Raw genomic sequence first — 27,806 nt, forward strand, 5'->3', positions numbered from 1 at the left:
ACTCATTTTCCCTGTCATATCCTCCTTGTGGCCAGAGCCCAAAGCAGTAGTATTTTAGATGTGTTTCAGACAAATATGTTTTACAGTGGTTACATTCTACTTCCTTTCATGCAACATTCCCTTTTTTAATACAGTCTGGGATTTTGTTGGCCTTTTCATCAATGACTGCTAGTATTTAAAGTGGTTTCAAACCCTTACATATACCCAATGAAGTGACTGGCCTCAGGTGATACACAGAGATTAAACAAATCATCCTACATAAGTTGTACCTTTTTAGCTGCAGTGTTCTCTTCTTTACATCTGTTCAAAGTGCAGAATTTATAAAGCATGTCTGAGCTGTCAGAAACAGGGCCAGAGAGTTGAAAATACACACTGCAGAGCTCAGTATGCAGAGCTCTGAGAAATGATTAGCGGGAAGGGACACAGCCCCCCTTACAGGACACACAGGAACGAGCTGAGGCTGCCAATCATAGGCTGTGTGCTGGAGCTCCCTCCCCTGGTGTCAGAAGTGACCACGCTGATAGCAAAGTAATGAGAGAGCAGACAGAAATTACACTCGGTGCTCTTAATTTAGATAAATGCACAGTATAGAGCAATATACTTTGTTCATATATTATGTCGGAGGTTTACAATCACTTTAAGCCTTTTACGCCAGCCCTTTAAGAGGTTTTAGATACCAGGAGGTGGGGCAGGGTTTATGAACATGTGACTGTGGTGATTGGCTGTCACAGCAGCAATTAGGAGCTTTTTGTTAGTCGTCGCAGGGTGCGTGCTCTCGGCACAGCTCTGTTGGCTAATTGGTATTCAAATATGCGGCCACTCAGCTCCAAGGACCACCCGCCGCATATTTGAGTACTGTTGGTACCTGGGGGGTAAGCTGATTTGTGTTCTCAGCTCTTATTAAGTTGTAGCCATGGGTCCTGGAACCCAAAACTTTATAGAGCTTTCGTGCTATAATACCTTCAATCATAGGACCACATCTAATCTGGTAGCTAGACCTCAATAATTAGTTGGCTGTACTCAGGCATTTTTATACCGTATATGAACTGACCTTTGATAAGGGTTCTCTCACTCTCTGAGCCTGCGTCTCACAGAACACTTTGGGGTTTATTTGCTATAGCTCAGTGTTTCTCAATTCCAGTCCTCAGGCCCCCCCAACAGGTCAGGATTTTCAGGATTTCCCTCAGATGAAAAGGCTGTGGTGATTACTAAGGCAGTGAAACTGATCAAATCACCTGTGCAAAATAATGGAAATCCTGAAAACCTGACCTGTTGGGGGGCCTGAGGACTGGAATTGAGAAACACTGCTATAGCTGGAGAGTGCAAAATGAGGCTCACTTCTGCAGAGAAACAAATCAGCTTCCAGGTTATATTGCCAAAGTTTTATTGAACAAATTGATGTTAGAAGCTGATTGGCTACCATGCACAGCTTCACCAGATTGTGAGCTCTCCAGTTTTAGTAAATCTCCCCCTATGTGTGGTTAACTCTATTATTGGGCTATGGAGTCTTTCTGCTGCCGGCTGCAGTCAATCACAAGAGAGGAGGACCAGATGTGGAACCAGTTTCTCAGAATTCCCCATCAGGCTCCTCCCACCCCACAACAAACTTTTTGGCCAATTCGCCTGTCTGTGTGACAGGCACACTGACAAATCAGGGATAGCAGAGATGGGCTGTCCCCATTTCTACAACATTAGCACACCAAAGAATGGCACCAAAATGTAAACAAAGATCGGACATCATGGGCACAATTGCAAGGTAAGTATGCATTTGGGGGGCAAAAGGGGGGATAGATTAGCATTGTGGAGGAGGATAAAGAAACTTTGTATGAAAGTGCTTTTAGAACACAAATTGAAATAACTTTAAAATGTATAAACTTAATCCCAACTCCAGGCTCCCGTTAAATCTACCCTCCAACATTGCATGAATTAAATTCTTGTTTAGCTTTTCTCCATTCCTCTGGCTGCCAACACCACAGTCTGAGGCCTCGTACACACGGCCGAGGAACTCGACGTGCCAAACACATCGAGTTCCTCGGCCAGTTCAGCACTGAAGCCGCCGAGGAGCTCGGCGGGGCGAGAGCTCCCATAGAACAACGAGGAAATAGAGAACACGGCAGAATTCAGCCAGAAACTCGGTCGGAAGCTGAATTCTGCCGAGGAAACTGGTCGTGTGTACGGGGCCTGACACTTCGGAATGTGGGCAGGCCCTTGCTGTTGTCCTGTAAAGGGCATGACTTCTGTTCCTGCATTGTACATGAATATGTCAGAGTTGGTTTCAGTTTGATGTTTTCAAGCCATTACTAACTTGTAAAGTATCTGATCAAACCAATCTCAGTTTGATCAGATGCTTTTGAGGGCAGAGCAGAGATATGGGGTCTAATAGACTCCAGATTTCCCAGTAAAAAGTCACTATCACAAGGTATGTTCGTCATCCCTTTTAATAGCAATAAAGTTGAACAAATAGAATAAAATGCAAAGGCAGTGTAAAAAAAAATGCAAATAAAATAAATGAAAAAACATATTTTAAAGTGCCCCCCGCTCGCGTGCAAATGCAAACGCATACATAGGTCTCACAAGCATATGTAAACGAGGTATCACAATGAATGCCAGAGTGAGAACAATAATTCTAGCACCTGACCTGCCTGTTTAACTCTAAACTGGTAACCTTTAAATGTTTTTAAAGCGTTGCCTCTGGGGATTTATAGGTGCTATCGTTTATTACCATTCCACCACCGTGCGCAAATTTAAAACATGACATGTTGGGTATCTATTTACTCGACATAACATCATCTTTTTATATTTTACCCAATTTTTTTAATTTTTTGGGGTTTGTGTTCACTAAAATTCTTTAACCACTTTCCTACCGGCTGGCGCCGTTATACGTCGGCAGAATGGCACGGCTGGGCAGATCAACGTGTATATATACGTTGCCCTTTTAGACGCAGAATTGTGGGCGCACAAGCTCCGTGAGTGTGACCACGGGTCCCGTGGACTCGATGTCCGCCGGGAGTCCCGTGATCATCTCACAGGGAGGAAGAACGAGGAAATGCTGATGTAAACAAGCATTTCCCCATTCTTCCTAGTGACAAGGACACTGATCATCGCTCCCTTTAATCAAAAAGGGAGCGGTGATCAGTGTTGTGTTACATGTAGCCCATCCCCCCTACAGTTAGAACACATCCCTAGGACACACTTAACCCCTTCAGCGCCCCCTACTGGTTAATCCCTTCACTGCCAGTCATTTTTACAGTAATCAGTGCATTTTTATAGCACTGATAGCTGTATAAATGACAATGGTCCCAAAATGGCGTCAAAAGTGTCCGAGGTGTCCGCCATAATGTCGCAGTCACGATAAAAATATTATTAGTAAAAAACTAAATATTAATAAAAATGCCATAACACTATCCCCTATTTTGTAAACGCTATAAATTTTGCGCAAGCCAATCAATAGACGCTTATTGCGATTTTTTTCAGCAAAAATATGTAGAAGAATACATATCGGCCTAAACTGAGAGAATTTTTTTTTTATATATATATATATAGTTTTGGGGATATTTATTATAGCAAAAAGTAAAAAATATTGCTTATTTTTTTTTTTAAATTGTTGCTCTTTTTTTTGTTTATAGTTTAAAAAATAAAAACCGCAGAGGTGATCAAATACCACCAAAAGAAAGCTCTATTTGTGGGGAAAAAAAGGATGTAAATTTTTTTCTTTGGGGTCTCTGTTTTCAAAAATATATAATGTTTGGGGGTCCTAAGTACTGTATTTATTTAGCAAATAACACTTACTTTTTAACCCTGCAAATCGGTTGCAAAAAATGTGTGCGTGTTATACGCCTATACTGCAATTTGGGCTGCCTCGGAGAGAATAGGAACGAGCACCGTCAGAGGGGGGCGGAACGAGCACCGTCAGATTACATACAGCGAAAATCTCCTGTTTACTCTGCAGCCTCTGTAAAGGAAGTCCCGTCTCCTGGGCTGGTGTCTTGTCGAGCTAGTTCCCCTATCGATATAGTTCCCTGCTTGACTGCGCAGGTGCAGACAAAGCCCACGGAAATCTCCGAACCTGAACAGCTGCGTGGCTCAGGCGGAATCCAGGCTCATTCCTTACCATCCCTGTGGATTGGAGGATGTTAAAAAAAGAGCCAGGAGGCCGAGCGAGCGCAGCGAGGACGTGAGGCCGACTGGCCACTTACAGCAAATTCCACGTTGCCTGAACCTGTTGCTACAGCTGATCAGGTTCAGTGATTTCCGTCGCCTTTGTCTGTGCAGTCAAGCACGGAACCATATCGATGGGAGGAACCATATCGGCAGATCACCGGCATTGGACCAGTGTTCTGTCTATCATAGAAGCCGGTCCAGGAGGCGGGACTTTGTATTAAAGAGGCCGTCGCGTAAACAGGAGATTCTCGCTGTATGTAATCTGACGGCATGGCAATGGGGAGGCTGCAGATGGGCATTAATCAAGCTGCATTGATGGGCAATGATGAGGCTGTGTATGGGCATTAATCAAGCTGCATTGATGAGCAATTATGAGGCTGTGGATGGGCATTGATCAAGCTGCATTGATGGGCAATTTTGAGACTGCAGATGGGCACTGACCCTTAGGGCTCTTTCACACGGAGCAGACCGTTTCTGGGTCCGCTCCATGTGTCTCCGTCGGCTCAGCGGGGATCCCCGCTGAGCTCTCGGCGGATAGGGCGGTCCCCGCACACAGTGCAGGGACCTCCCTGTCTCAGCTCCGCTGTCCCCTATGGGGAACCGGATGAAGACGGACCGTCTGTCCGTCTGCATCAGTTCCGTTCCGCCGGACGGAAGAAAAATAGGGTTTTCTTCCGTCCGAAAACCGGATCCCGACGGACGCGGACGCTAGCGGATGCTCCATCCGCTAACGGACGCGTTCCCATAGGGATTCATTACAAGTCCGTTAACGGACTTGTAATGAACGGACAGGCGGAACGGACGTCTGAAAGGGGCCTTATTTTGCTTCAAATTTGTTTATTTAAAATGTAAGTTTTTTTCCCCTGAAACTTCCCTCTTAAAATGAAGGTTATATGCCTGTGCATGTTATATGCCGATAAATACGGTAATTCTATAGCAAAAAATGCTTATTTTAACATGTGAGAAATGTCAGAATTGGCCTGGTTTTGAATGTCAGTTCATTTGGTATTTCAAGTTTCTTTCTTTTATACAGTCCCAAGATTTTTACTAACTCACACAGCAGGTGAGTTAAAGATAGCTGTGATGAGCCTGGTTAACACTCTCTCTATATTTAGAATATGTAGAGCCGTGTGAACATGCACATGTTCAGTTTTCCTCCTTCATGTTCTTGCTTTTTAATGTCTTTCTGACAATTACATTTTCTTCCCTTTGGACTGCCAGTGTTTGTGCCTATTAGACAATCAGACAATGTGAGTATTTGGCTACATCATTAGAGGAATCTGGCTGCAAAGCCACAACTCTGCCATTTGCAATGCCAGTTTACACTGGCCCACAGCACTGGGTGTAGCTGCCATCTGCCCTATCATCTTTAGAAGCTCCAATTTGCATAGAGCTGTAACTGTATGTTTCATGTGGTGAAAGAACTTCTGATTTCGTTGCCAGCTATGTCGGGAAAAGTGTAGCATCTTTTTTTCCAGAGGCGTAAAGCCAACTTTTTCTAAAGCTAGTCAGTGATTTTGACATGTTGTATAAAAGGGAATACCTTTCAAAGTGTAAAACAAATAATAAGAAAGTAACAAATCTAAAGAAAATATACCATATAATTCACTTTTTCTGGTTGCTGCTAAATCCGTTTGTCTAGGGCAATTACTTAGGAACCTTTTTATCCACTGTAAGAAACAGAAAGTGATGATTTGTCCTTCAAAATGAATCATAAATCATTCATGAGCAATAAATAAGCTTTGATACAAGCCCTTACTGACCTCCGTAGCTGCAGATAGTCTGGAGCAACTCATCCTCAAGAGCTGCTATGAAGTCCTTTAAGTTGCGTCTCAGCATTCTGATTTTCCACTCTATTTGTGCATCTACCTGCTCTGTGTTGTCCTTAGACTGGCCAATCACGATTCAAACCATTAACCTCCTGGGCTCTTAAGAGGTTTATAACGCGGGGGGGGGGGGGGGTATGGGCTTAAGCCGTGATTAACTGTCACATCGGTCACATGGTCCAAAAACTTGTTGCGATCAGGAGCTTTCTGTTAGTCGATGGTAACTGTGATGGGAGCGTGCAGCAATTAACACAAATATGACGCTCCTCAGCGCTAAGGACCAGGCGTCGAGTGGCTGTATATTTACGTATGCCCGGCACAAGGGGTTAGTGGGCAGGATGAATGTATAAAGTTGATCGATCAATCAACTTGGGTACATCCAGCCTGCTGGATTCGCTTGCGATTATCACAAGCGGCTGCTATAGCCACTAGTGATAATCACTGTCTTTGCCCCACCAGCAGGAGGAGACAACTGCTCGGCAGGAGGGATACCTCTGTCAACACTGCGTGTGTTGATGGGGGAATCATGCACATTTCTTTTCTAGCAGGCTGCCAACTCACTTCTGGCAAGAGATTTTTTTTTTTTTGCGCTGTGAAGATTTATGATGAATTACCCCACAGAACTTAAACCTACAGAGATCAATGGGTACTAATTTTAAAGCATATTTAAAGTGATTGTAAAGTCTATTTCTCTTGTTGTCCATGGACGGACACAGCCTCTTAATTCTTGACAAGTGGGTTATGTTCCCTGTTTACAGGAGAGGACTAGGCAGAAACATGTTAGATATTCATATACATGTCATTTTAAACAGAGCTGAATAGCCCCGCCCAGGGATCGGTCCCTCCGGACATAACCCTCCTCCCTGCAGTATGCAGCCTCAGTTTCGTTCTGCCTAGCAAAGGAAAAGGACGTATGGCTCCCTTTGGGCCCAGCACCCTGAGGAAAAGATTTTATTTTATTTTATTTTTATTTTTGTTTCTTCTATCAACTGTCGGCTGAGAGACAGGCTGGATATTATAGATCCTTGTAGTCTTCTCAGTTCGGCCAGCGAGCGTGAGCACACCTTTGCAAAGAGGCTGGGTCTGCCATGACATGCCCCATGACTCCTAGGGTGGCCAGTGAGCTTTGCACATGACTGAGCTGTGGTGTTGTCTCACTCACAGTGGACCGGGTCGACGGCTACCTCCATTGCGGTCGTACGCCTGTCTGGAATGCGTCAGTGAGTCGTCCCGTGGATTGGTAAGTACAGTCCCTCCCTCTTAGGTGGGGTGGTACAGCTGAGCATTCCTGGTGTTTCGGTATCCTCCCTTTCCTGCGCCCTTTTTTCCCTCTGCTGTTCTACATGCTGTCGGGGTGGGGGGGGCGCCTGGTTGAGGGGACTGTGCGCCTGGCCTATGTGGTACTTCCGGGAGTCCTCTTTTCTGGACGTTTTGGGATGCTGAGCAGCCTTTCTAGGCTTTCACCTTTTTAAATGTTGTGTTTTGCCGCCGTTCTGGCGGCGCTGGTGATTTTTTTTTGGGGGATTTTCAGTTTCTATTGAAAATTCCATTGGCGGCCATTTTGTTGTAGCCGCGCCAGGCTCCATATGGGCGCTCGGCGGCCATCTTGCCTAAGTCCTCGGCCTATAGTGTTGACTCCTACGGCGCACAGCGCCGTTCTCCTCACACAGCACTCCACGGCTACCACATGTTTTACCTCACGGCTTCTCCTCACACACGCAGCGGTGTGCGGGAGTCAGTATCTGGTCCTCCTTCCCCCAGCATGGCAGAGGCAGCAGCTGGTACTTCTGTTTCTGCACTCACAATAGACTCTTTGTCGGCAGTCCTGGAGACATTTGTTGCCAGGGTGGAAGCGGCGTGCGGCGGTAAGGGGGGTAAAAAGCGGGGGCAAAGGTTTTGCGCCAGAGCGCGGAGGAGCACCAACTCCTGCCTGAAGTTATTAGACTGGCTGACCAGCTGGTCCAGGGCCTTGTCTATGTTTGTGATGCTTCACTAGATGCAACACCCTTGATATCCAGAGCTTCTGTTTCGGCGGTGGTTTTACGCTGCCTGCTTTGGCTGAAATGCTGGTCTGCGGACCAGGCCTCTAAGAAAGCCCTGGCGGATTTACCCTTCAAGGGTGGGAGGCTTTTTGGGTCTTCACTGGATGACATTATCAAGGATGTCATGGGAGGGAAGAGCACTCTTCTCCCTCAGTCCTCCAAGGGGAAGGGACCCCCCTGTAAGCCGGGTCCTTCTTTTCCCACACAGAAGCGGTATTTTCGTCAGTCAGGGCCCGCGGGTAAACCCTCCCAGACCGACAAGGCCTCAACTGGGGGACAGAGACGTCCCTGGGTGCGGAAGCCAAACAAGCCGGCACCCAAGCCTGCAACTGCATGAAGGCCTGCCCCTGCCCGACTCATGGGTGGGGGGACGGCTTTGCAGGTTCACGACTCTCTGCACTCCGACCAATGGGTCTGCGAAGTGGTCTCTTCGGGGTACAAGATAGAGTTTCTTTCCTATCCCCCAAACAGATTCTTTCCCTCAAGTCTCCCTCTCCTACCGGCTCGTCGGGCTGCCCTGTTGGGGGCAGTAAGGGACTTGCTAGGTTGCGGAGTAATTTTACCCGTTCCGCAGGACGAGAGGTTTCAGGGTTTTTATTCTAATCTGTTTGTGGTCCCGAAGGACGGGGTCCGCCCGATCCTGGACCTCAAGGCTCTGAATGTCTTTGTGAAAGTAAGGAAGTTCCGCATGGAATCGATTCGCTCGGTGGTAGCTGCGCTCAATCCGGGGGACTTTCTGACGTCCTTGGACATCAAGGACGCATACTTGCATGTCCCAATCTGCGCAAGTCATCAGAGGTTTCTGCGTTTTGCGATCGGGGAGGATCACTATCAGTTTGTGGCCCTCCCTTTTCTTCTGGCGTCAGCACCAAGAGTTTTCACCAAGGTGCTCGCGCCGATCATAGCTTTGCTGAGACAGCGAGGCATTCCCATCGTGGGCTACTTAGGCGATCTTCTGTACCGTACTCCCAGTTCCACACTCGAGTACTACAGAGGGAGATCCTTCCCAAGTGGAACAGATCCCCATCGTCGCTGGATTGTCAGATTCAGGTCAGCCATCTGGTCAGGGATTCTCTGAATTGGTGGCTGAGATCCCCGGCTCATCGGGCAGGGAAGTCCTTTCTCCCCTTTCAGTGGCCGGTGGTTACGATGGACGCCAGCCACTCGGGCTGGGGGGGGCATCTGGGGGGTCCAGTCGGCCCAAGGTCGTTGGACTCTAGAAGAGTCCTGTCTGCCGATCAAGGTCTTGGAACTTCGGGCGATCAGGCTATGCCTCTCCTCGTGGTCAAGGAGGTTTCAAGGCCGCCCGATCAGGATCCAGTCGGACAACGCCACGGCTGTGGCTTATATCAACCATCAGGGGGGAGTACGGAGCTCGGCTGCAGCGTCCGAGGTCGCTCACATCCTAAGGTGGGCAGAAAGAAGCGTGCCAGCTCTGTCGGCCGTCTACATTCCAGGCCTGGAGAACTGGCAGGCAGACTACCTGAGTCGCCAGATGCTGGACCAGGGAGAATGGTCATTGCATCAGGAGGTGTTTCAACTCCTTTGCAGGAGATGGGGAACACTGGATGTGGATCTCCTGGCCTCTCGCCTCAACCGCAAGGTGTCAAGGTTCGTGGCCAGGTCCAGGGATCCCTGGGCGGACGCGTCAGACGCGTTGGTAGCCCCGTGGGGTCAGTATCGATTAATCTATGCCTTTCCCCCACTGAAGTTGCTGCCTCGACTACTCCGCAGAGTGGAGGCTGAGGGGATCCCGATGATTCTAATCGCCCTGGATTGGCCCCGGCGTCCTTGGTACGCCAATCTCGTGCGCCAAGTGGCGGATGCGCCTTGGCGGCTGCCAATGCGGGAGGACCTTCTGTCCCAAGGTCCTATACTCCATCCTGCTTTAACGGCATGGCTATTGAAAGCCAGCTTCTAATGCCGCGTACACACCATCACTTTATGTGATGAAAAAAAATGACGTTTTTAAAAACGTCACTTTAATTGACCGTGTGTGGGGGAAAACGTTGTTTTATGTCTTCTAAAAAACGACCAAAAAAAATTGAAGCATGCTTCAATTTTATGTGTCGTTTTTCAAAACGTCAACTTTTACTTCACAGAAATTGACCGTGTGTAGCAAAAAACTTCGTTTAAAACAAAGTTTTTTCACCCGCGCATGCCCAGAAGCTACTTATGAAGCGAGCTTCAATGGAAAAACGTGGTGGAACGTAACCTCGCTTTGCTAGAACATTGTGAGAAAAACGATGGTGTGTAGGCAACTTTGTCTTTGAAAATTGAAGTTTCAAAAATGTCATTTTTTACTTCACAGAAAATGTCGTTTTTTTTCATCACATAAAGTGATGGTGTGTACGGGGCATAAGGGACCGAGGTCTTTCCGACTCTGTCATTCCAACTATGCTGCGGGCTCGGAAGTCTTCTTCGAGGAAGATTTACCATCGCACTTGGAAGGCCTACATCTCTATGTGCGAAGAGATGGGTTGGGGTCCACGGACGTATTTTGTATCCAGAATCCTGCTGTTTTTACAGCGTGGCGTGGATCAGAAGCTTGCCTTAAGCACCATTAAGGGTCAGATTTCAGCCTTGGCTGTGTTCTTTCAGCAGCCTTTGGTGGCCCATTCTCTGGTGGGTACCTTTGTGCAGGGGGTTCATCATATACTTCCCCCTCTTAGACCACCTCTTCCCCCATGGGATTTGAATCTGGTGCTCTCGGTTCTTCAGAAACCTCCCTTCGAGGACATCAGAGAGATTCCCCTCGTGACGCTTTCTCAAAAGGAGGCCTTCTTGGTGGCCATTACGTCTGTCAGAAGGGTTTCTGAGCTGGCGGCCTTGTCCTGCAAGTCGCCATACTTGGTCCTCCATAAGGATAAGGCGGTGTTACGCCCGCGACCTTCCTTTCTTTGGAAGGTGGTTTCATTGTTTCATCTTAACGAGGACATTGTGCTTCTGTCCTTGTGTCCTCGGCCATTGCATGCTAGGGAGGTCTCACTTCATTTCTTAGACGTGATACGTGCTCTGCGGGTGTACCTGTCAGCTACGGCTCCGTTTCGGAGGTCTGACTCACTTTTTGTGTCGGTATCTGGTCCACAAAGGGGCCTGGCGGACTCGTCAGCCACCATCTCTAGGTGGATCAGACAGACCGTCATACAGGCTTATGCTCTTAGGGGGCGGGCGCCCCCTTTCCGGTCACGGCACATTCGACCAGGGCAATTGGTGCTTCCTGGGCTTTGCATTTTCTTAATGGATGCAAAGAATTTTTTAATTGGACAAGTTTTGGAGAGCATGAGTAGACTGGCAGGAACACCAGGGGTTTCACACAAAGGAAGCAATACAAAGAACAGGATACCTTTAAACACAAGTACAGTGGAACCAGGAAAATGCTCGTAAGCCAAAGTACTCGCATATCAAAGCGAGTTTCCTCATTGAAGTCAATGGAAACGAAAATAATTGGTTCCACATTGACTTCAATGGCATGCAAAACGGCATGTGGCCAGAGGTGGGAGGGGTGCCGGAGAACCTTGGAAACATCTGGAAAGGGCTGAGAACACTTCGGCTGAACTCAGAAAGGCTCGGGAACGGAGTATTTCCGAGATTTTTAGAGCAGCTCCAAACGGTGCAGTTCAGCTCTGCTCGGCTCAGGCCCCTGCCCCCTCAGGCCAAACGCGGTATTGCACACTGCTTTGGCTTAAATCCTGCTCGTTTTGCGAGAAAACATTTGCAAACCCAGTCAGGATTTTTTTAAATGCAGTGCTCGTATTGCGAAACGCTTGTTAGCGGCGTTACATATAAAATATAGATGCGCTAATATTAACTTAAAAGGTGATAAAACGTACAAAGAAAAACTAATCAGGGAGAATACTCCATAAACTGTGAATTACTAATATGTCCTTAATTAGTGCACAGTGATTAGCAGGATTCCATGCAGGGAAAAAATCACTCTCTTCAATCTGAATGCTAATCCAGCCCTCCACCGCTGTGATCAGATGATACAGGCACTCACAGACAGGGATTGCATGAAAGAAAAGAGAAAAAATCTCATTGCGCAATATTCGATGACAGATCAAAAAATGTAATCAGAGCATTGACATATGCACTCACGAATCCCGGCTTTCAGTAAAGCATGAAAACGCCACTCAGTATGTTGTTTCCTCAGCTCGATCCGATGCACTCGGATTCGATCGCAGGCTCCTCCCTACGCATTACGTCACAGGCACGCGACTTACTCATGGGTTCATACGTTATGAGAATGGCTTGGGGTTTAGATAGCCTTCTCATTGACAGCGTTTACATTAGTGTGAGCAACCAAAGGGAAAGACAAACATCATTGCGGCAAAACTTTACTCACATAGCTGAATTCTAGTGAGATCAAATGTCGATGCATAGACACACATAATTTTAATAAACAAATTTAAAAAAATGTAATTGATATAAAACTTTAAAAACATTCTATGTTGTTTGCTATGCGGATGGTGCATTTGCATTTGCATTTGCATATGCAATCTACTGCCCTCTTGTGGCCAGATATACAACAAGCATAGAATAAGTAGATGAACATTTAAAAATACAATTAAATAGATGCATCAACACTATTCAATATTATCAATAAAACATATAAAACCATCAAAAATATGTAATAAAAATTGTACTAAAGAGTTAAAAGATTATTACTATAATAACAGTAATAAAAACCATCATAATGAATAAAAATCAATATATATTAATAAAATTAATTATTAATACAAAACCAAGAGTATGTTTACGAATTGGAAATGAAGCAATTTAAATCAAATTCGATATTAAGGCCATTGGGAGATAGAGTCTGCATCTCATGTATCCAGCGAGACTCAGTTTTACTTAATTCCCTTACTTTATGACTGCCCCTCCAGTGTGGAGTGTATTTGGCAATGGCCCAAAATTTCATTTCCTTGGGATTGTTGTGGTGGCATAGATCAAAGTGCCGAGACACATTGTGTTTGGGGAAGGCTTTTTGGATATTTTGGACATGTTCTCTGATGCGCTTCCACATTGGGCGCTTCGTGCGTCCAACATATTGGAGTGAGCAAGAGCACTCCAATACATATACTACCCCTTCAGTCCTACACGTGATCAGATCCTTTATGTTGTATTCCTTCTGAGTCACTGTAGATTTGAATTTAGAACATTTTTGTCCATTGAAATTGGTTTGCCTACACGCAAAACATCGTTTACATGGAAAAAAACCTTTTCCTTGGTAAAAAGTGAGTAAATTGTTTCTCATTGGTGGGTCAGGAATATTTTTTGCCACCAAATCCCTTAAAGTTGGTGCTCTTCTGTACACCACCCGTGGGTAACTCGGTAAAATTCCCTGTAGCTGTCTGTCTGCTTTCAAAATTGGCCAGTGTTTCTTTATAATAGCTTCAAGTTGCTTGTGTTGGGTGTTATAATTTAGAATTATGGGTAATTCAGTTTCCAGCCTTTTTGTCTTGATTTTGTCTTGTGTTAGAGAGGTACGTGGAGTTTCATACACCTTTTGTATTTGTTCCATTATAAAGTCCTTGTTATACCCTTTATCAATAAATTTTTTTCCGATCGTTTTAGCTTGATCCAAAAATACCTCAGGGTCTGAGCAATTCCTGCGAATCCTTAGCATTTGACCCTTTGGTATATTGATTAGCCACGGGTCATGGTGGCAGCTATCCACAGGGATATAGCTGTTCCTCTGGACCGGCTTAAAGTGTGTTCTAGTTTTTAGTTGTTGATTGTCTATAGTAATCTCTAAATCAAGGAACTGAATAGTGGTGTTGCTCAAAGTGTAGGTGAGTTTTATGTTCTTCTGGTTATCATTTAATTTCTCAAAAAACTGAGTTAGGGTATTCTCATCCCCCTTCCAAATGATGATACAGTCGTCTATAAATCTTCTGTAGAGTATGAGCTGCTCCGGCATACCTTCATATATGGACGACTCCTCCCACTCAGACATGTACACGTTGGCTACACTCGGTGCATATTTAGCACCCATTCCTATACCATTCAGTTGCCGGTAATACTCTGATTTATGCCAGAAGTAGTTGTGCTGTAGCCCATATGCAAGACATCTCAAAATAAACCTTTTTTGTTTTGATATGAGATGACCAAAACTGTTCAATGCCCATTTTGTGGCCCCAATGGCTTCTTCATGGTTTATCACAGTATACAATGAGGCCACATCAGCTGTGGCCAACAAGTAACCACAATTAGGTTCCAGTACTGTGCTCTCAAGGATCTGTATTAAATGCTTTGTGTCCCTGAGGTAAGCCCTAGTTTGGGGCACTAACGGCTGAATAAATCTATCCACATACTCCCCTAGGCGTGAGTTGATGGATTGAATCCCATTGATAATGGGACGTCCAGGGGGTTTCTCAGGATCCTTGTGGACTTTGGGAACAGTATATATAATGGGTACTCGGCACACCTCAGGTATTAGGTATTTAGCTTCTCTTTTGTTCAGCACTCCTTTTTCTTTTCCTCTATAGATCAAGTCAACTAGCTCCTCCTTGTATTCTCCTGTCGGATTGGAGCGTAATTTGATATAGGTATTGGTGTCCTCGAGTTGCTTGGCCAATTCTTCATAGTAATAGTCTTTGGCGAGGACCACAATGGCTCCACCCTTATCGGCTGGTCTTATTATAACCTCTTTGTTTTCTTCCAACATCTTAATACCCTTATGTATGGCCATGGGGTTCGGTAACTTCTTCACTTTAAGTTGGTCCAAATCTTTCAGTACCATCTTTGAAAAGACCTCAATATGTTGATTATTTACAACTTGCGGGTTGAACAGTGATTTGTTTCTCAACTGACTATGTTCAACCCTTCCTGGCATATTAGGTACAGCCTGATACGTTATTGGCTGTGTTAGCATGTATTTCTTGATGTTTAGTTTGCGTGTAAACTTTTTGATGTCTACATAAGTATCAAATTTGCTCAAATTCCGCTTAGGGGCAAACTTGAGACCCTTATCAAGTGTTATCAATTCTGTTGGGCTTAGGTCTATCCCACTTAGATTGATAATGCCTTCTCCTATTCTAGTTTTCTTCTTTTTGTGTCCCCCTCTGCATCCCCTCTTCGATTTGGGCTTCGGCACTCCCTTTGACGCGTGGGTGAGGACCTCTCCTCCCGGCGATACTCTAAAAAAGATGAGGAACGAGGATCCACATCCTCTCTATAACTAGATAGAGGCTCATATTGGTTGTGAGTCGGTACTGGACTTCTTCTCACATCATATTGGTGATGTTCATAATTTGGTGGTCCCCTTTGATAGTAGGCATGCGGCTGTCCCCCTGTATGATGGTATTGTGGGGGTGCATGATAATCTCTTGGATCTCTTCTATCCTGATTGTGATAGTAAGGATCATGGTGGTATCCTTGTGTGTTCCCACCCTGAGATCCCTGTTGATTTTTAGGGGGGTTAGATGGTTTTTGGTTCCCCTTATTCTTCCAATTAGGCTTTCTTGGAGATTTTGATCGGGGTTTACCATTGTTTTTATTTTTCCACCATTGTTTTGGTGTTCTTGGTTCATTATGTTCATCTCTTGGTGGTCTTGGTGGGTTAATGTGGTGATCCCTTGGATGTCTACTATGGTCATCCTCATACGATCTCCCAGGTTCAGGTGTTCTATATCTCAAATCCCTCTCAGGTGAGATAATCCGTACTTCCCTATCAGGTGAAGAGGATACTGAACCATCCCCACCTTGTTTTAAATTAAGTTGCCATTTAAATGTTTGATGTAGACGATAGTCATTAGTATCTCTAAGGTATTTCCTCCTTTTTCGTTGCTTTATTTCAAGGTCATTTTGTTCCAAGACCTTATTAAGTTGGCTCGTAAGTGTTGCAAAGGATGGAGTGTCTTTATGACTCTCCAAAGAAGTTTTGCACTCTGCTATTAATTTGTTCATATTAGCAATTTTCCGTTGTTTCCTTTTAATGAGGAATTGCAAAGCTTCCAGCCCTTTTTCATTGAAGAATTTATACCATTCCTCAATGGAATCATTATCCATTAACCCATCATTAATAGGAATATCCCATCTCAGTCTTCTTGGGACTATTCCTTCTTTAATATATTGCTCATGTGTTGTGAGATCCCACCAAGCACTAACTTTCTTCTCCATCAGGTGCCCGAATTTCCTAAAATTAGTATCCAGGTCACCCGTTTGAGAGATAGTTTTGGTGGTAAAAACTTCTTTCAGATCAATAGTACGATTTTCCATGAAATTAAAAATATCCATAATTGCTGCTAATAGTGATTGTAGGTGAAATAAACAAGTAATGTGAAAAATATACTACAGCGCTAATTAAATAATCAATTCCACGTGCACCTAAATAAAAAAACAAATAATATAGCTGCTATCTTGAGTGATACCAAATCCAAACAGTGAAACATATAAAATATAGATGCGCTAATATTAACTTAAAAGGTGATAAAACGTACAAAGAAAAACTAATCAGGGAGAATACTCCATAAACTGTGAATTTTTCACATTACTTGTTAGCGGCGTTACTCGCAATCAGAGCTTCCACTGTACATGGTACAGCATGCACATATCAGGAATATGAAATGTTGGGGTAACATATTCTTTAAATCCAAAAGAAAACCATATTATATTGAAGTTTACCAGTTCTTAGATGTGGTTTCTGTATTGGCTTTCTTTTTTAGGTTATTTGTTCAAGTGCACTTTGCACTTGTAGTGCAAAGTGGTTTTGCCTTTAGTAAATAACCCCCAATGTTACCATAGTAACATTGTACTACTCTGGGAAAATGGTCGGGATTTTTTATTTTTTTTTGCATTACATTTCTATAAGCAAAACATTGTACTGAAATAAACTGATTCATTCTGTTTGTTTTGTTCTGATTAGCTGTGGTCAAACCACATGGTACAGATGGGCTATGATTGCCCCTGTCTGTACCATGTGATCAAATTGACCAAACACAGCTATCAACACAATTGCACTTGATTAGCACTTGGGTGCTCACTCAGTACCAGCACATGCTAAGCAGCAAATCAAGCTCTGGTGTCCACCTGCCAGGTACCCGGAACTACGTGTCCCAGGCGTCAGGCCATATGATTTGCACATCCCTGTACACAACAGAATGTTTGCGCTTCACACTATGGCCCGGATTCACATACAGCGGTGCATAGTTATGCCAGATTAGCGTATCGAATATACGCTACGCTGACGTAGCGCAGAGCGGCGAGCACAGTATTCACAAAGCACTTGCTCCCAAATCTATGCTGGGTTCCCTCGGCGTAACTCGTCGTAAGTGGCAGTGGGCGTGAGCCATGCTAATGAGGCGTGACCCCATGTAAATGATGGACTGAGTGTCATAAAGATACGATTAACATCCCAGTGCGCATGCTCAGAATCACGTCGAAACATCTCCCTAATTTATGTCGTATCACTGCCTACGACTTGAACGTAACCTACGCCCAGCCCTATTCACGTACTACTACGTAAACAACGTAAAATACGACGGCTGTTCCCTGGTCCATACCTTTGCATGAGTCGCGCCTCATAAATGGGGAATAACTTTACGCCGGACGTACGACTTACGTAAACTGCGTATATTAATGCGCCGGGCACAAGTACGTTCGTGAATCGGCGTATCTCACTCATTTGCATATTCGAAGCGTAAATCAATGGGAGCGCCCCTTGCGGCCAGCGTAAATATGCGCCCACGATACGACGGCGTAGGAAATTTATGTTCGGTCGGATGAATCCTATTTTCAGGCGTATCTTGCTTTCAGAGTCAGGCGCATAGATACGACGGCGCATATGTGCACTTACGTGGCGTATCTCGAGATACGTCGGCGTAAGTGCTACGTGAATCCGGGCCTATGTATTTAACCATATCAGGTAGAGGAGAATGCTAAGAGTGTTTTCTTCCCTCTATCACACATTTTAGTCACATGCTGCCACCGCAGTGTCTTCATACTAAATGGCATACTGACAATGTGTTTATTTTCTCTCAATGTAGGGAACATTTGCAACGTCTCTGATTGAATGCTAAATGTGCTGCTAGGAGAAAGCTACCGTGTCTATTTTCTGAGTTGCACAAATTGTTCCTCATTGAATTCCTGCTGCGAGCTTAACTTTCAATACAGAATGTGGCACATATATATAATACAGAGCCAGGCAAAAGCGTTCGCTAAGTAGGGCAAAAATTACTCCACTCTAGGTCTTCCATATTAATAATTGATATGTGTTTTTTTTTTTTTCTTCTGCTGTAACAGTCTCTGGATTGTGTCAGAAAATAGGGGTCAGAGCTTGTTATTGCATATTGCATGAATCATCACTTAAAAACCCTGCAAAATACTAACGATACAAAGAATAATGTGTGCTGCGAATTGGATATGGGGATCATTTCTGACAGTCTGTGTATCCAATCACAAGCAATGGATGTAATGTTGTCAGTCATGATATTAGTATGTTGTCATGCACACAGAAATCATTTCAAATAGAACCATGGCTGTGGACATTCAAGTGTTTTCATATCTGAAAGCAGTGATAAACCTCTGTGTGTTTTTTTTTGTGTTTTTCTTCCTGGCACCTGCAAGGTAAAGCCATAATGTGTTAGTATGCATTGCATACTAGCACATTATTGGAAACGTACATTAAAACGAAGCCCGTCCAGCTGCAAGCTGTAACTGCTGAAAAGGCCTCCATCTTCACCCATCTTCCTTCCAGTTCGCGGACTCTGGCTGTGTAAGGCACCTTCCACACGGGGACGGATCCATTGGGGAAATCTCTTCGCTGAGCTGGCAGATGACAGGTCCCTCTCTGCTAACTGAGCGGGGAGGGGCTTGTTAAGTGCTGCTGCTTGTCTATGGAGAGATCAGACGAAAGCGGACAGCATGTCCGTTTTCATCAGATCTCACCCAATCCGCCAGGACGGATGGCGACGTATCGCCATCCGTCAGATTTTAGCAGATCGGATGTCAGCGAACATGGTCACCGCTGACATCTGATGGTCCATAGACAAGCATGGAGCGCCTGAACGGTCCGCCCGTGTGAAAGGGGCCTATGTGGCTGGAGCCGCAATGCGATCATCCCACGCATGTACATGGGAGCGGCAGTTTATGGCACAGGACTCTGAATGTAACTTCAGAGCGCATGCGCCGGTGACGTCATCGGAAACATGTACAGTAAATATCTCCTAAACTCTGCACATTTAGGAGATATTTACGGTACCTTAAGGTCTGTCCTTTTTTCAGGCAGACCCGATCGGACTACCCATTCTCTATGGATCGGTAAATGTCAGGGGAGATGTGAGTAGGTGGATCCGCTTGACGGAAGAGCATCCGTCTGAAAGGGGCCTTGCATTGACCTCAATTAAACCCTGATCTAGCCAACTTATCTTTATTTTTATAACTTTTTTATTTTATTTTATTTTTAACGCACACTTTTCTTTGTTTATACTTTTCTCCTCTAGCAAGGAGAAAAAGATACAATGCATATTTTTCTCCATTCAGGAGGAGAATACAAGAGGGGCAGGCTATAACATCAATCAGATGATTGCGAACAGGACCTTCTGGTTCACGACCGGTCATTCAAGGCCCAGTACTCTCAGTGAGAACTCTGGCCCATATTCTCTCTAAAAATCTGCGGGCTGCGCTTAAGGCACTTACACTCCGCTGTCCCAACTTACAGGAGCAAGTGTTGTATTCCCCAAACACGTGCTCCATAAGTTGGGACGGCGGAGTGTAAATGCCCCGGCGTAGCCTGGCGGATCTCCAAGGGGGCGGCTTGTATTCAAATTAAGCGCGCCCCCGATTCTAATGAACTGCGCATGCGCCGGGCTTCAAAAAGCCCAGTGCGCATGCTCCAGTTCTCGGCGGAAAACGTCAATGATGCCGACGTGTGCGTCATTGACGTAAAGTCGTATTCAAGAACGACTTACGGAAACGACGTACCCGACGAAAAAACACGACGCGGACCCGACGCCATCCGTAACATGGCCTACGTGGGACTTGCGGAAATTTACTCCTCATATAGCAGGACTAAATTTCCGCTTACGCAAACGACGTTATCGACGGTTACGCGACGCGAACTCGTTCGGGAATCGGCGTAGAAGGATCATTTGCATACGCAAATGAGTCCTTCACGTAAATGCCATCTAGCGGCGGCCGGCGTCATTACATTTAAGATCCGCCAGTGTAAGTGACTTACAGATGGCGGATCTTAAGTGTATCTATGCGAAAATGATTCTAAGAATCAGTCGCATAGATACACGGGCCAAAAAAGGGAGATACGATGGAGTATCCTGAGATACTCCATCGTAACTTCTATGAGAATATGGCCCTCTGTGCTGGGAGAATGCTGTGCAGCGTACCCTTAGTGGAAACACAGCGGTTCATATATGTGGCCCAGTGAATAAGGGCCCACTTTCATGAGGCCGCATACAGGTTTTCTGCACCCCTTGAATATTTTTTTTAGATATTCATGTTAAAAGAATACATATTTTTAGAAAAATCTGTAGTTTGTATTCTAAAGTATATGTATGTGGAATTGGCCAAATGTTGTCATTACTTGTGAAGACTCTGCTACACCGTAGTTGTGTGTTCACTGCTCTTTCTGAGAGTCTGCAAGTCTATGGTATTGACTTACTAAAGGCAAATAGGCTATGCAAGGGAATTTTTCCTTTAGTTTAACGAATGTGGAAAACAATACCCAAAAGGGAAAAAATATTATTTTACATTACAGGACACGATGTTCGTTTTAAATGATTGAGTTATGCAGCTACCATCAGGTGACTGGACACTAGCAAACAAATCTTTAAGGACAGCCCCAGCATAACCGTCCAGTGTATTAGGGCTTTAATGTTTTACTAAACCCAGGACCCTACATTGACTATATCTGGTCTCCCACAGTACACAGAACATGAAAATGCAATTAGTTTAGTAAATATAAACTGCTAAATACCCTTTCTTATCAGCAGTATATAGCATGCTTATAACTTCTATCAGTGTCTGGTTAAAGCTTGTAGGAGGAGTTTTCATTCTCCTCTGACTGTCCTATGTCCTGACTGTCCTATAAAGCTGCATGACCCCTGACTTTCTGTCAAGGAGAGTTCTGATTGGCCCTATGTTGATCACATGCACCCTCACCAAAAATAATGGGATTGCAGGCCCCACCCGCCCAAACCTACCTTCCCGGATACCAATGAAATTAGTACACTTGACAACTTTTAAGTGGCAAAAACTTGGCCGCGACACCTTTATTGATTTACCAATAGATTTCCATAAACTTTAATAAATCATTCAAAAACATAAATCATCATATACCAACGTAGCTGAAACACCTGCTCAGTTCTGAAAACTCGAGCAGTACTCCAAAAATTTTCTTTTATTTACAAAATAAAGTCCCCCCTGGATACCAGGGTGACCCATCACATAAAGTAGTCGCGACTGGGGTGGGAGGGAGGGAGTCCACGCTGCTTGCTTCAAACAGGGCCAGAGGAAGACCGCCGGAAGCTGCTGGTCCTTAAATAGCCTCCAGGCTCTTCCAGCAGCTTCCACAGCACCCTATTGGCTGATACCACCCGGCCTGCCGAGCTCCTTAGCAGGCCAGGTGCTGACATTAACCACATTTACCCTTACCACCTACTTAGCAGGGCTGAGGGAGCCGCAATCCCAAGAAAGTGGGCCCATATTGTGCCCCCTTTATTCATGGGATTGCAGGCCCCACCCGCCCAAACCTACCTTCCCGGATACCAATGAAATTAGTACACTTGACAACTTTTAAGTGGCAAAAACTTGGCCGCGACACCTTTATTGATTTACCAATAGATTTCCATAAACTTTAATAAATCATTCAAAAACATAAATCATCATATACCAACGTAGCTGAAACACCTGCTCAGTTCTGAAAACTCGAGCAGTACTCCAAAAAATTTCTTTTATTTACAAAATAAAGTCCCCACCAGGCGGGCTTGACCCCCAAGCCCGCCCCCCCCCCAAGCGTCGCGGCCTTCTCAATCATATTCTGTAACCCTAAATTAAAAATGTCCAAACCAACCTCCGACAAGTGGATCCCATCCCTCCTGTACAAACCTGGGTAGCCACCCTCTAAATCCACATGACGATAGGAGAAGCCCCCTAACTGTGGCATGAACTTCTCCAACGCCCTGTTAACCCTTTTCCTCATTTTCTCCATGACCCTCCTCTGTTCAGAGGAGAGCCATGTGAGCCGAGGGACTATCTCGGAAAATACCACTATCGTATCCGGGAAGGCTGCGCTGAAACGCTGCAAATCACCCTTTATTGCAAAAATTAAATCCAGCGTTTTGACTTTCCCTAAGTCATTTCCACCCAGGTGAATCAATAACACAGATGGCTGTGGCCATAACTGGCAAAGTTTAGAGAGTTGAAAATTCAATTGGGCCCATTGCAGACCTCTTATACCTCTCCATGAAACACTGAAATTGTCCGGGTGTAGCGACAAATTGGACGAGTAAACACGCTGATTCGCTCTTTTCTGAGCCCAATATACAAAGGAGTGCCCCAGAATCCACACTGTGAGCTGGGTACCTAAAATTAAATGAACAAATTAGGGCGAACATATAACTGATAACATTTTGATCTCCACCCACCCAATGCTTTAATGTCAACTTCCGGGACGCCGGACCGTGCGGCCTCCGAGGCTGCCCCAATTCTAAAAGAGTGGGATGAAAATTTGAAATCCTCCAAACCCAAGTTAGTCAAACACCTTTTCAGGATTGAATCAAATTGATATTTGGTAAGGGGAAGAGAATCAACATGAGTCAGGAAATACTCCCCCCCGGGCGGTCTAATCCCCAAGAAGTGTTTCACCACCGCTACTGGGCAAATAGACGACTCATCCTGCATTTTTAAATTTACCCATCTACCTTTTCCCACCTGGTCCGTCTTGGAGTGCTGTAGCCATATACGCACACCAAATTGTTCCACCATCACCTGTTCCGGACGTAACCCAGAACCACCATTTTTGCTGGCCGGTATCAGTTCCGAAACACGGAAGGCACCAAAAAAGGCCAGCACAAACGCTGTCTTGAAAAGTAATGCCTCGTATCTCGAAAAACACACCGCCTCCGTAGCCTTACACAGCCCTCTTAGGATTTCAAGCGAGATTGGCCTCCTCCCATCCGCCACCAGATTGGATCTTCTGTACCCCTTTAGGGCCTGCTTTACTGAAAAATAATAAGAACACGGCTTCAAACCTAGTAAACGGAAATGAAAAGAAATGCCGGCCAACACTTTAGTAATGTGACTGCTGGACAGATGTTGCCGCATTAAACTTGACAAAAATGCTAGGATCGCGCCCTCAGAAGGCTGACTAAACAAATGACCCTCTTGGCCTGCAAAAGCTATCCAGCTGTTCCAGGCTGCAGTGTAACAAGCCCACGTTTTGGGTGCCAGAGACCTCCTAATTGCAGCCGACACTTCCTCTAGATCATCTCCCACAGGTAGGCCGGGCATGGGAAACCGAGCGCATCCGCCTCCGGAAAAAGACTCCGAAAACGCTCCTCCTGCAGGCGAGACAGAGAATCGGCCAGATTATTCAACACCGCTGGGACATACTTAGCCTTCAGCCAGATGTTGAACTTGAGGCATCTGAAAACAACTTGCCGTAGGATCCTTATAACTGGCAAAGACTTTGATGACAAGCAGTTGACCGCATAAAGTACCCCTTTGTTGTCTGTCTCAACTAGTATGCGCCTGTTTGCGAATTCAGTTCCTCATAACTCCAACGCCACTAATATTGGAAATAATTCCAAAAGGACCTAGTTTTTAGTCGCTCCTGAAATCACCCATGACTCCGGCCATACTGCGCAACACCAGTGTGTTTTCCATATTGCACCGAAACCTTTTGAACCCGCCGCATCTGTAAACAAATGGAATTCGCTGGCGACGACAAAATCTGCTTGAAAGAAGGACCTGCCGTTGTAGCAGTCCAAAAATCTTGCCCACACTAGCAAGTCCTCTTTCAAGGGGATGGTCACCCTAATATGATCAAATGGCGATTTCTTTCCTGCAATGGAGAGATGCAAACGTCGAGAAAAAACTCTGCCAACCGGCATTATCCTGCACGCAAATGCCAGAACGCCTAGCAACGATTGCATCTCTTTCAGGCGCACCTTTCTCTTCCGGAGCACCGACGCAATCAATCCTTTCAACTTTTGTACTTTCGCAATCGGCAAACGGCACTCCATGCTTTCGGTGTCTAATTCGATGCCCAAAAAATCAAGCGACGTACTGGGCCGGCACGTTTTGTCCTCAGCGAGCGGAAAACCAAAAACCCGAGACATCGACTGAAATTTTAACAAAAGCTCCGCGCATAAAAAGGAATCGGAAGGTCCTATGAACAAAAAATCATCCAGGTAGTGGACTATACTGTCCGCTCCTGACTGCACACTGAGTACCCAGTGAAGAAAAGTTGCAAATGCCTCGAAATATGCGCATGACAGAGAGCACCCCATTGGAAGGCACCTGTCGAAAAAATACTGCCCTTCAAAATAAAAACCGAGAGAGTCGAAAGCTCTTGGCGAGACTGGCAATAATCTGAAGGCCGCCTTTATGTCCGCCTTTGCCAGTAGCGCCCCTGGGCCATGCAACTTTATTTTTGAAATCGCGTCTTCTAAAGTAGCGTAAGATACCCTACATACCTCATCAGCAATATCGTCGTTCAACGAATCTCCTTTGGGAAAGGACAAATGATGAATTATCCTATATTCGTTAGGTTCCCGCTTCGGTACTACGCCTAACGGTGAGACCCTAAAATTCCGAAAGGGGGGTTGCTCAAAAGGCCCAGCTATTCTACCTTCTTTCAATTCTTTGCACAGCTTGTCCCTTACTACCTGAGGGAATCGCTCCACTGACTTTAAATTACCCACTAACCTGCAACCCTCACCTGAAAAAGCGGGTAGCGGAAACCCCTGGGCAAAGCCCTCCTTAAGTAAACATGCCTTCTCCCTGTCTGGGTACCTGTCCAGCCACGGGCGCAGACTTTCCAGCCTCACAGGTGTGCAGGCTTTTTGGAAAAATATGCTGCGCCTGTGAAGGAACGGCCACAGCATTTTTCTTAAAGCATTTTACCGCTGGGTGCCCGCCAGCGCATATAGAGCATTCGTGCCTATACTTGCAAGCACTGTTCCAGCGGCATTGACTCTCATTAAAAGCAAAACAGCAGCCTTTTCTGAGAGCCGCTGCGGGAGTAGCTCCCGGGGGCTGCCTAGGAGCAGGCGGCTTCTGAGGTGCCATCAAATTCAGCCACAGGCCTACATCTTTCATACCCCACCTAAGGGACGGGTGGATTGATAATTTTTGACGGTAGGACTCATCATAAAAGAACCAACCCAGGCCACCGAAATTTTTGTAAGCTTCCAACACGTGGTCTAGGTGCTGGAAAAGCCCACCACACTGCTCCGGGTGTTTTTCTCCTAGCACACCTGCAAATATGCAAAAGGCCTGGAGCCAGTTGTTGAAGGACCTAGGTATCGACCTGCGCCTCTCATCTTCTCTTTCCTCCCGTTTGCTAACCGCCACTTCCTTGTTTGCAGGTAGTAATGAAAGTAAGTCTACATAATCACCTTTCCAGATCTTTTCTTTCAAGGCCAGGCTCAGATGGTACCCCAAAGGAGACACCTCACAAGGCAATGCCTCCTTCATAAACCTCTCTGGTACGCAGCCTCTAGGAGTCTCCTTGAAACCTTCAGCAGAGCCTATACCACTAGCAGTAGTTAACTGAGGAGTAACCACAGGAGCAACAACCGGATTAACAACAGAGTTAACTGATATGTTGTGAGGGGTTAACATTTCATTCTGACTAACAGGCATTTTGGCATTTAAAGATTGAATCAGTACTGATAATGAACCCACAAGCCCAGATAATAAAGTTAACTGGCTCAACTCACCCACTGCTGGGGGCTGGATCCCCTGCTGCTGAGCCGCTTGCTCCAGCAGCGCTGCAGGGCCTTGCTGTCTCCCTTGCGACCCAGGTGCCTGTTGTGGCGCCCCCGGGTGCTGAGCGCTTGCCTGTAGCGGACCTTGTTGCTGCCTGAGGGCCTGCGCCGCCGGCTGTCTACCTCTGCTGGCCTGTGGAACTGTCTTCTTTGCTTGACCCCGACGACCCCCCTTCTTCGCGGGGGACTGTGAAGCCGCGCGCTTCTTCTTTCTTCCACCCGAGCTCCTGGTCGCCACGCCCCCGGCCTCGTCCTCCGGCTGCTGCGGTGACATCTCTGCTTCAGCCACTGGCGGGGCACTCTCTCTCTCCGGCGGGGAGCTTCGTCTTGAACGAGGGAATGGGGCGGGAGCGGGCGGTACCTGTTCCGAGCCATCCATCACCATTAGCTCACCGCCCCATGACACGCCTTCTTCTTCCTCTTCAAAGCGCCGCGCCTCCTTCTCTGGACCAGCCGACAGGCATTGGCGTAGTCACGCTTCACCTCCGGCTCCGCCTGCCTTCTCGACGAGCTGTCTCAACAGGTCTTCCATCTTGCAGCAGGTAAGACGCCGAATCTTCAAGCAGGAGTCCGCGCTGCTTGCTTCAAACAGGGCCAGAGGAAGACCGCCGGAAGCTGCTGGTCCTTAAATAGCCTCCAGGCTCTTCCAGCAGCTTCCACAGCACCCTATTGGCTGATCCCACCCGGCCTGCCGAGCTCCTTAGCAGGCCAGGTGCTGACATTAACCACATTAACCCTTACCACCTACTTAGCAGGGCTGAGGGAGCCGCAATCCCAAGAAAGTGGGCCCATATTGTGCCCCCTTTATTCATTCTAGCGATACACACACCAAACTGAGCATGTGCAGAGTGCCTCCAAGGCTCTGTTCTATCATCTGATGAATTGGGGACAGTAAAATAATGGAAGGATCTGACAGCCTTTCTACACAATGTGCAGGATTAACCCCTTAGGTTCCACGGTGAGTAAAACAACCATGCTTTACTGCATATTCAGACAGTAAACACACCTAAAGCAGTAATGTCTAAATTAGGGTTGTCCCGATACCACTTTTTTAGGACCGAGTACAAGTACCGATACTTTTTTTCAAGTAGTCGCCGATACCGAATACCGATACTTTTTTTAAATGTGTCCCCAAATGCAGCCATGTCCCCCCCATATGCAGCCATGTCCCCCACATATGCAGCCATGTCCCTCTAGCCATGTCCCTCACATATGCAGCCATGTTCCTCTAGCCATGTCCCTCACATATGCAGCCATGTCCCTCTAGCCATGTCCCTCACATATGCAGCCATGTCCCTCACATATGCAGCCATGTCCCTCTAGCCATGTCCCTCACATATGTAGCCATGTCCCTCACATATGCAGCAATGTCCCTCTAGCCATGTCCATCACATATGCAGCCATGTCCCTCACATATGCAGCCATGTCCCTCACATATGCAGCAATGTCCCTCTAGCCATGTCCATCACATATGCAGCCATGTCCCTCACATATGCAGCAATGTCCCTCTAGCCATGTCCCTCACATATGCAGCAATGTCCCTCTAGCCATGTCCCTCGATGCGGCGGCGCGATGCGGCGGCAGCGGCGGGGGGGAAAGTATTCTATTTAGGTATCGGGGGAATTTGCACGAGTACGAGTACTCCCGCAAATACTCGGTATCGGTCCCGATACCGATACTGGTATCGGTATCTGGACAACCCTAGTCTAAATGCAGGAAAAAGTGATCTGGGAGGCATAAAAGTTGATTATGCTTCCCAGATCTCTTCTCTTGCTTTTAGAAAAGCTAAATGCAGGTGTGCCAGAGAGCCTTAGGGCCCTTTCACA

General features: G+C 46.0%; 1 protein-coding gene across 10 annotated transcripts in view; it reads left to right on the forward strand.

Moving 5' to 3' along the window:
- CAMK2D (calcium/calmodulin dependent protein kinase II delta) overlaps window positions 1–27,806 on the forward strand; it is a 373,137-nt gene that overhangs the window by 142,521 nt on the left and 202,810 nt on the right. The window lies entirely within an intron of this gene.

Source organism: Rana temporaria, chromosome 1, assembly GCF_905171775.1.
Source record: "Rana temporaria chromosome 1, aRanTem1.1, whole genome shotgun sequence".
Lineage (NCBI taxonomy): Eukaryota > Metazoa > Chordata > Amphibia > Anura > Ranidae > Rana > Rana temporaria.